This window comes from Triticum dicoccoides, chromosome 2B (assembly GCF_002162155.2).
Source record: "Triticum dicoccoides isolate Atlit2015 ecotype Zavitan chromosome 2B, WEW_v2.0, whole genome shotgun sequence".
Lineage (NCBI taxonomy): Eukaryota > Viridiplantae > Streptophyta > Magnoliopsida > Poales > Poaceae > Triticum > Triticum dicoccoides.
In genome coordinates this window covers 627,284,432-627,295,070 of record NC_041383.1, presented here as the reverse complement: position 1 = coordinate 627,295,070, position 10,639 = coordinate 627,284,432, and positions in this window count along the sequence as shown.

The window sequence follows — 10,639 nt, the reverse complement described above, 5'->3', positions numbered from 1 at the left end:
GTCGGAGCTGAGCGCGGAGAGATCGAAGTCCGGCTCCCCTCCGGTGCGGCGAGGCGGAGGAGTAGGTTCCCTTGCCCGTTTGGCAGGGGCGGTGGCGGTGGACCGAGAAGATCCCGCTTCAGTTGCCGCAGCAGCAGGAGGCGCTCCCGCGGCAACAGTGCTTGCCGCGGTAGAGCGTGTCGCGCGGCTCGGCGGCTGTTGGCTCGTCTCTCGCCCCGCTGCGTCCCCGGCCTTGCGGAGACGCCTCCTTGCCGGGGCCGGGGGCTCCGCCTACGGCAAGTTGTCTGAAGGTTCGAGATCTCCCTCGCCGGGCTCGCTCGGCTCGTCTTCAGGCCGGCAGGCTCTTCCTCGCCGGCAAACTCCTCGCGCTCGGCAAGACTTGCCGCCTCTGCTGCCTCCGCCTCCTCCAAGGTGAACCCAAACTCGCCCGCGGCAACTGCTGCCGCAGCCTCTTCCGCCCTAGTGGCGATGCGCTGCAGCTCCCCGTCGGTAGTGTCGCGGGTGAGGCTCTTCTGTTCATCAGCACGGACCCGCACTTCTACCAAGTCGTCGAAGAACGCCTGCACGACGTCATCCGCAGGTTCTTGCCAAGTTGGGGTGATTCCGTGCGAGTCACACAACGGCATCATCGCGCGGATGCGGTCAAGTGAAGAATTGTTGCACAGCGGAACGACATTCCGCGGCAACATAAATGGGTGCTAAGGGTCGCGCTTGAACAGCTCCAGGAGCATCGCATCCAGCTCCAGGACGGTGAAGTTGAAGTTGAGGCCCGGGCGCAACCTCATGATATCCGCCGAGTTCTTAAACTCCCAAGCGGGTCTCCCCCTCTCCTGCAGAGGGGCGATGCGGCGACGAAGGAAATCTGTGCCAACGGCGCCTACAGTGAGTCCGGCAAGCCTGAGGCAAAGGATTCGGGTGACGGCGATCTTCAGCCTGTCGTCTTCCGGGGCCACGTTGCTCCAATCGTTTCCGCGCACTATTGGGGCTTGGCGCGGGGCAGTGAACGGCTGCGGGTTCTCCTCGACAATCCAGCACCACTCCGCTCTCCACTCCTCCCATTTGCTGCGGAGCTCACCCTCCAGATACGCTTCCTTCTTGCCAACTCTCGAGATCCAAGCGATCCCACCGGCAAGAGGCTCTCCTCTCTCAACTCGGGGCATGAAGAAGTGGCAAAAAAGGGCCACGTTTGGGTGGACTCCGACAAAGTTTTCGCACAGATGTGCGAAACTGCCATGGTCAGAACGGCATTGGGGGTGAAGTCAAGGAGGCAGAACCCGTAGGTGCTCATGATGTCGCAAAAGAATTCAGAGAAAGGCGGGCAGAGCCCGTAGTATAAGAACAACGCGAAGAAGGGGTACCCGCTTGAAGCCAGTTCCGAAGCTGCAGCCGGGAGTACCCTCGTGCGCGGATGCGCACGCATCTTCGTCGACCAGAAGAGGTAGTAGTACTCCCTCAGCTCCTGCGCACCGAGCTGAGGGGGGAAGAGGGCCCGCTCTTTCCGCAGCGCCGCAAGCCGCTGCGCCTCGGCCGACTTCACGCCCTTCCCCTTGTCGGCTTTTGGAGCCATGGCGGAGGTGGTGGGGGGGATCGGCGGCGTTGGTGATGCCGGTGGCAATGGGGGGGTGGAGCACTGCTCTCTTTCGGCTTTGAGAAGAAGGGGGGAGCGGCAGAGATTTTGGAGAATGGAGTAGCAACCGGCGAAGTGTGGAAACTGCCCCTGTTTCCCCTGCTTATAAAGAGGGAGGGGGCGGACGTTTCGCTCTTCCGAATAAAGAAACCACCCACGATCTCTCCCACGATGCCGCATTCAACGCGTGCCGTTGGGAGAAGGCGCGGTGGATACGGAGTAAGATTCAGCGTTACCCGGGCCGCGCTGCCCGTGCCCTGTTTTGGGCCTGGCCCAACAGCGCTCGGCACCGTGTGTGGCCCAGGCCCGGGGGCTCCTGTCGGTGTACTAGAATAGGGGTACCCTAGTATCCCGAACTTGTGCACGGGCAGTTGCAGCGCCCCGCGGCAAGGCTTGTCGGGCGACCGCCAAGGTCCTTCACGGTCCCTTGGAGCCATTCAAGAACAAAGTATTCAAGCCAAGGAGACAAGGCCCCGGCAAGAGGAGCTTGCCGGGAAGGCCAACCAAGGCATTCCAAGGAACTTGCCGCGACGCAAGGCGACAAGGCCCCGGCAAGAAGAGCTTGCCGGGAAGACCAACCAAGGCATCTCAAGGCCTGGTGAGCGACAAGCTTCTGGGCGCGACAAGGCAACAACTGGGGCAAGGCGCTTGCCGCGGCAAGTAAACCACCCTGCACCTACACTCCAGCACATCCACCAACGTGTCGCTCTGAGGCCTTCCCAGGCGCGCGTGGCGAGAGGCTGTGCAGCCAGCGGTGTGCGGTGGCATGCGACGCTGACAAGATCGCCATCGTGGCGAACGGTGGTGTCCCTAATGGTCCTTTTCTGCACTGTTCGGGCGACACAGACACGCATTTAATGCCCTTGTCCCCTGCCGTCAGGGTTAGGTAGGATACACTGTACGTAGCAGTTGTACCAACCGCAACTCCTTTTACGTTTGTACCCTTGTCTATGTTGCCACCTGTCGGTGACCCCTTTAGCGTATAAAAGGAGGCCCATGCGCAACGTAGAGGGGGTTCGGCTCATTCGGAAGCCAGAGAAACACTTAGCTCTCTCTCTCTCGAGCAAAAACACAATACAATCAGACAAGCAGCAGTAGGAGTATTATCTCTCCGGAGAGCTCTGAAGTTGGGTAAACTGCTCGTGTGCTTCGCCTCGATCCGCTCTTCGTGTGACCTCCGCCCCCCGCCGAACCGAAAGGGGCTCGGTCCGCCGGTCCCATAGGTGTTCGTGGATCAGTTTCCCCGACACCAAGCCAGGCTAGTCGATAGATTATTATGACATTACTCATCATACCTCTAGAATTTAGACCACAACATATGATCTCGGGGTAGATCAACTCTTGTAACCCCTATACTCATTAAAGTCAATCAAGCAACATGTAGGGTATTATCTCATCAAGAGAGCCCGAAGCTGGGTAAAATCTCGTGTTCATGTTACCATCGATCCTAAGACGCACAGCTTGGGACCCCCTACCCGAGATCTGCTGGTTTTGACACCGATAAGGGGTAGGATGCAAGGGATCAATGGGAGGTGCACAAGGGCTAGTAATGTACTTGTTCAAATTATATTCATTGAAAATCTCAAGCATCTCATTTTTCCAAGCACCATAGAACTCTCTGTCAAGCATAGGCACTCTACATCTAATACTCCCAATCTTAGACTCATCCATCTTCCTCGAATGGTGATTAAACCAAAGCAATGGAGACCAATGCTCTGCTACCAATTGAAAGGATCGGGAAGAGGAGTCTAGAGGGGGGGGTGATTAGACACTCAACAAGCAAAAGTATCATTTTTTATGTTTTTCAAGTTGAGGTTGAAGATTAGCACAATTTTAAGCATTCCCAACACACTTCAAGAAAGCATGGCAAGAGTATAGGAAGCAGAAAGAGTAAAGCTTGCTAATTGCAAGAAAGTAAAGGGATGGGATTGGAGTGTGCAAATGTAATGAAGACACGGATATTTTTGGCATGGTTTCAATAGGTGGTGCAATCGTACATCCACGTTGATGGAGACATCAACCCACGAAGGGTAACGGCTGTGCGAGTCCACAGAGGGATCCACCCACGAAGGGTCCACGAAGAAGCAACCTTGTCTATCCCACCATGGTCATCGCCCACGAAGGACTTTCCTCACTTGGGTAGTTCTTCACGAAGTAGGCGATCTCCTTGCCCTTACAAACTCCTTGGTTCAACTCCACAATCTTGACGGAGGCACCCAAGTGACACCTAACCATTCTAGGAGACACCTCTCTCCAAAAGGTAATGGATGGTGTGTTGATGATGAACTCCTTGCTCTTGTGCTTCAAATGATAGTCTCCCAAACAATCAACTCTCTCTCACACAGTTGGCTATGGTGGAAAGATGATTTGAGTGGAAAGCAACTTGGGGACGGCTAGAGATCAAGATTCTTGTGGTTGGATTGGAATGTCTTGGTCTCAACACATGAGTAGGTGGTTCTCTCTCAGAAAATGAGTAGTGGAAGTGTAGCCACGTTCTGATGGCTTTCTCTCAAATGGAGAAGGGGGTAGAGGGGTATATGTAGCCTCCACACAAAATCCAACCGTTACACACATTTGACCCAACTCGGCTAGACCGAGTAGAAGAACTCGATGAGACCAATTCAGTTCGAAATGTGAACCTTAAGTATCTCGGTGGGACCGATACGATCAACTCGGTGGGACCGATGTGCTAGGGCTAGGGCAAAACCTCATCTCGGTGCGACCGATTGCATAAACTCGGTGAGACTGATTTCAGCAATGATCAAACAGAGAGTTGGTCAGGGCAAACTCGATGGGACCGATTGCACATTTCGGTGAGACCGAAATAATTACAACAGGCAACAGAGAGTTTGCAAGGCCATTTCGGTGAGACCGAGATCCATATTGGTGTGACCGAATTGTCTAGGGTTTCTGGCAGTGGCTATGTCAACAGAACTCGGTGGCGCTAGATAGATCAAATCGGTGGGGCCGAGTTTGACTTTAGGTTTTGGACATATGTGGAAATGAGAAAGTGGTTGCAGGTTTTGGAGCAATATCACTAAGCACTTTGAGCAAGTAGACCATTAAGAAACACCTCATCCCCTTTTAATAGTATTGGCTTTCCTATGGACTCAATGTGATCTTTGATCACTAAAATGAAAATGAAGAGTCTTGAGCCTTTGCCAATCTTTGTACTTAGTATTTTGAAGGGGTTCCACATCCTCTTGTCCTTGCCACGCCATTGTTGAACTTTCTAAAAAGTACTTGATAAAAGAATTAGTCCAACAAGAGATATGTTGTCATTAATTACCAAAATCACCCACGGAGCACTTGTGCTTTCAGTATCCCTCTTGAATACCCACCATATTAGGATTAAATTCATAACCCAAGGAAATTGACATACTATTTATAAGACTCTCAAAATAATATAAGTGAGTCATGAGATTTCATAATTTCTTTAAAATATAACCACCGCCGTGCTCTAAAAGGTATAATTGAAGTACTAGAGCAACTGCCTAGCTCAAAAGATATAAGTGAAGCTCAAAGAGTATTCTAATAAATTCATGATCAATGTGTGTCCCTCTCAAAAGGTGTGTCCAGCAAGGATTATTCTGGCAAACTAAAAAGCAAATAAAGCAAAGAGTCATATAATACAAGATGCTGCAAGCAAAACACATATCATGTGGTGAATAAAAATATAGCATCAAGTGATTACCGATGGATTGTAGACAAAAAAGGGGGATGCCATCTGGGGCATCCCCAAGCTTAGAAGCTTGGTTATCCTTGAATATTACCTTTGGGTGCCTTGGTAATCCCCAAGCTTGGGCTCTTACCACTCATTATTCCTTAGTTCACCGAAACTTCACCCAAAACTTGAAAACTTCACAACACAAAACTCAACAGAAAACTCGTGAGATCCGTTAGTATAATAAAACAAAACCACCACTTTAGGTATTGTTGTAAACTCATTCTAATTTCATATTCGATTATATCTACTGTATTCTAACATCACCATGTCTCATACCCCCCGATACTAACCATAGATTCATCAAAATAAGCAAACAACACAACAGAAACAGAATCTGTGAAAAATAGAACAATATGTAGTAATCTGAACAATGACCATACTTTTGTAACTCTAAAAATTCTTAAAAATTAGTACAACATGGGAAATTTGTATATAAATCTTGTGTAGAACATTCAGAGTAAAAGCACGTTTCTGTGAATTTATAAAATTCTAGAACTGGTCGTAGAAGTTTCTGTTTTTCACATAATCAAATCAACTATCTTCCAAATCGTTCTAAAGGTCTTACTTGGCAAAAACACTAATTAAAACATAAAAAACTAAATAATAACAGTAGAATAATTGTGTAATTGTAGAAAAACAGAAGGAAAATAAGAAAAACAAAAATAACATTGGGTTGCCTCCCAACAGGCGCTATTGCTTTATGCCCTTACCTAGGCATAAGATATTGATGATGCTCACATAAAAGATAATAATTGAAATACAAAGAGATCATCATAATACATGTGACAAACACATTTAATTCTGACATACTTCCTATGCCTAGGATTTTTACAAGAGAAAAAATTATCAAGACAAGAATAGCCTAGCATATGCAAGGAAGGAGAAAGAAACAATAGCAATCTCAACATGGAGAGAGGTAATTTAGTAACATGAAATTTCTACAACCATATTTTCCTCTCTCATAATAATTACATGTAGGATCATAATCAAATTCAACAATATAGCTATCACATAAAATATTCTCAACATGATCCACATGCATGCAAAGTTGACACTCTTCCAAAATAGTGGGATTATCAACAACTAAAGTCGTGACCTCTCCAAACCCACTTTTATCAAAAGAATTGTAAGGTTGAACACTCTCCAAATATGTGGGATTCTTTTTACCTAAAGTTTACGATCTTCCAAACCCACTCTCAATATTATTGCAAACATTATTATCAATTTCATATTCATCATGAGGCTTAAATAATTTTTCAAGATCATAAGAAGCATTATCACCCCAATCATGATCATTGCAATAAGTAGTGGACATAGAAAATTAGCATTCCCAAGCATGGGGTTTTGCATATTATTAACACAATTGACATTAATAGAATTTATAATAACATCATTGCGATCATGCTTTCCATTCAAGGAGCTATCATGAACCACTTTATAAATTTCTTCTTTTAACACTTCATCACAATTTTCAAATTCATGAATTTCAAGCAAAACTTCGTAAAGATAATCTAGTGCACTCAACTCACTAGAAATTGGTTCATCATAATTGGATCTTTTAGAAAGATTAGCAAGTGGATGAGGATACATATCAATAGATTTTTAACAAGGGAAGATGCAAGCAAATAGAAGACACATGACACACAACCAAAGATAACAAACAAAAAAGGCAAACGGAAAGAAGGCAAATATTTTTGTGTTTTTCTGAAAATGTTTTAGAAGTACGGGAGAGAAAAACGAGAGGAAAATGGGAAATAATGTAAGTGCAAGAGATGAGAGTTTATGATAGGTACTTGGTAGGCTTGATGTAGATCCTCCCCGGCAACGGCGCTAGAAATTCTTCCTGCTAGTTCTTGAGCTTGCTTTGGTTTTCCCTTGAAGAGGAAAGGGTGATGTAGCAAAGTAGAGATACAAAGCTATATAAATCATGCATAAAAGAGTTCAGAGAAGACTCAAATAAAATTCATAGATAATCTGAACATAAACCCTTTCATCAGATCTCAGCAAACACACCGCAAAATAATATTACATCAAATAGATCTCGAAGAACATCGAGGAGAACATTGTATTGAAGATCAAAGAGAGAGAAGAAGCCATCTAGCTACTAGATATGGACTCATAGGTCCTTGGGAAACTACTCTCACATCATTAGAAGGGCAGCAAGTTTGATGTAGAAGCCCTCCGTGATAGAATCCCCGTCCGGCGAAGTGACGGAAAAGGCCCCAAGATGGGATCTCACGAGAACAGAAGCTTGTAGTGGCGAAAAAGTATTTTTGGTGTGACCTCTGGTCTTCGGAGAATATTTGGGTATTTATAGAAGAATAATTAGGGTTAGAGGAGCCACCAAGGGCCCACAAGCCTGGGGGAGCGCCCCCTAAGCTTGTCGCCAATCTGTGGCCCTTCTGGCCCCCTCCCGAATCTTCCAGGGTGTCTTGTGGTCCAAGAAAAATCCTCAAAAAGGTTCATTCCATTTGGACTGTTTGATACTGATTTTCTGTAAAGGCAAAAACAGCAACTGGCACTAGGCACTAAGTTAGTAGGTTAGTCTCAAAAAATGATGTAAAACTGCATAATAATGCATATAAACATCCAAGATGGATAATATAATAGCATGGAACAATAAAAAATTATAGATACGTTAGGGACGTATCACGGGGAAGTGGGAGTGCACTACTCATGCTATGGATGTGGGAGCATCAACTCCATTCCTTTTGGCCACTGAGGAGTGGGATAAATTGTTAAAATTCTATGAAAGATTACCAGGAGCTAGGATGCATGGAAATTTTATATGAACTACCGACATGGTGGAGTGCCTCAAGATCTGCCTCTTGGCTTCTGGAGAGATATTGATTCCTCCACACAACAATGTGCTTCCCTTGTCAACTTACCAAAAGAGATCCTTTCCAAAGGTCGTACACTATTGTTAAATGTACAAACAAAGTAAATAACTAGAGTATCCCATCGTAGTGGTAGCCGCATTTACGGATTAGGATGTTTAAGGGAGAATTTGTGCAACAACCCGTTGATTTGCCTCGGGCGTGGCTTTGGCTCAACTGGTGTGGGCACGTCGTGTGTGGTGTTGACGGCCTTGTGTGCATAGAGAATCGCAGTGTAGGATGCTATGGTGGTGGTGAGTGTATTTTTCATCAATTTTTACCTCGTGTTTTTCATTTTACTTGTAGGATTTTCAAATTATACCGTGTTCGCGTGCCATTTTTGCCTGATTTCGGCTATATCCCAACGAATTAGGAGATTTCAATAATCAATTGGAAAACACCCTTTTTGGGTGTAAGATATTCTAATTGGACTCCATGAAAACCTTCCATATGAAGAGAATATCAAGTGGGAGACCCCCTAATCGCAACCAGCTATCCATAAGAGAAGACGGTGTGAGGTACGACCGCACCCATTGTCGACTCCTTCAACATACGAAACAATTATTGATCCTTCCCCTTGTCAACTACTTCAACCATGTGTGATCGGATCTCGGAGGTGGCGAATGGAGAGGCCCCAAACCACGAAACAGAAGCAAAAACATCACCTTCAGAGGGGATCCAGAGGCGGAATCAACAGAATGGCACCACCACACCATTGCCTCGATGAAAGAGACTATGACATCAACCATCGTCATCATCATCCACATTCTTGCCATCAACTTATCCATTCATATTGTCGTAATCCCAAACCCTAGTGTGGATTTATGTGTGTGCTACACTAATCATCCATCTTACATTACCATGAACACCTTGATGATGTCTTGTGTCCCTATGTCCGAGTAATTTGCTAGTTCTCAGGTATATGGAGGAGCCCTATTATTTATATGAGCTAGAATCTGATAAGATATTTGATTCATGGTTTATGATTGTGTTAATGTTCTTCATGATGATCTGCAAATGTCAATGGCACAACATTTGACCCTCACAGATTTGAGGGATATTACTATCATTGTGAAGTAGGGTTTGAGGTACTACAGTGACATAAGGTATCTCTCTTCTTAGTGGGCCTTTAGTATGGAAATAACGGGGATCCAAAAGCTTTATGTCTCGTCCACGGGGAAATCCTTAATCATTTTTGCCTCGACAACTTGGCTGAGGGATGGTGGGTGTGTGCGTGATATAGAGGTATGGTTGTATGCACGAATCTTATATTTGGCTTTGCCCACACAATAAACATATAATAAGGATTATATATTTGAACCAAGAATTGTTCTTTCACATACGTAAAATAAATATAGTGGGAAATTTGAACTCCTTGAAAACGCGTTTAATCCTACAGCAGTTTTCATCATTTCCATTACTCTCTTATTCTTAGTTACTACCATAGCACACATTAATTCTTGTTCACACACTATTGCAAAAATTCCACTTTTGCACCAAATTTTCATAGGATCTAAAATAATTGGTAGGCACATTCCATAAATCTCTAAAAGAGGCAAAATGTCATTTTCTAAGCTCTCTGTGGGATCGATACTCTTACTTGGAAAAAGATACAACTAATCCTTCTGCACTTGCAGGACATCATGTGGTATCCATAGAGACATGGTAGGGGGGATTTCCAAGATGGCTACAATGACTGGTGGATCTGGTCAACACCTAACATCAAAGCTTCCTCCCCTCCCCCATTGACGAAGAACAAAAGGTGCAACAGAGACAGAAGTGGGGTGGCAAGTCCTCGCCTATTTCGAGCATTATCTGCAGCAGTGTGGGCGGACCTAAATCACACGCCACAAGCATGTGCATGAGTAATCAATTGATACATTGTACATAGCTAATTCCCCAACCTGGACTTGACATCGGTGTTGCATTGCCACTTTCCTCCTCCCAAAGAAAAGACTCTGAAGCGATTAGGTTTGTTCCTCCTCCCGGTGGCGCTGCCGCCAGTCCACCTTGCCACCAATGGCTTTTGTGTCATGGAGGTGTAGAGGACCTCGCCCCTTTCCAGTGGGAGGGACCCGGTCATGTTCTTGTTAGATTCAACTTATTGATTATTGTGTGGTGGTGACGATTTCCCTCAGTAGGAAATAATGCCTTCCACTTACAACCCCCATCCAGATGGTGCATCTAGTGTCTTTGAAGGGCATGTGGATGTGTGTCTCATCGGATCTTGCGGGATTCAGTCGGAGCTAGTCTTCGGTGGATCTATTTAAATCCAGTCTTTATTCGTGTATTCATAGGTTTGATCATTTCGATCTATGGCTTTCTTCATCTACGATGATTGCTGCTTTAGCGTGTTGGTCTTGTGGGGTCTTAGCACGACGCTTTTGGACTATCTACTACAACAAGTTT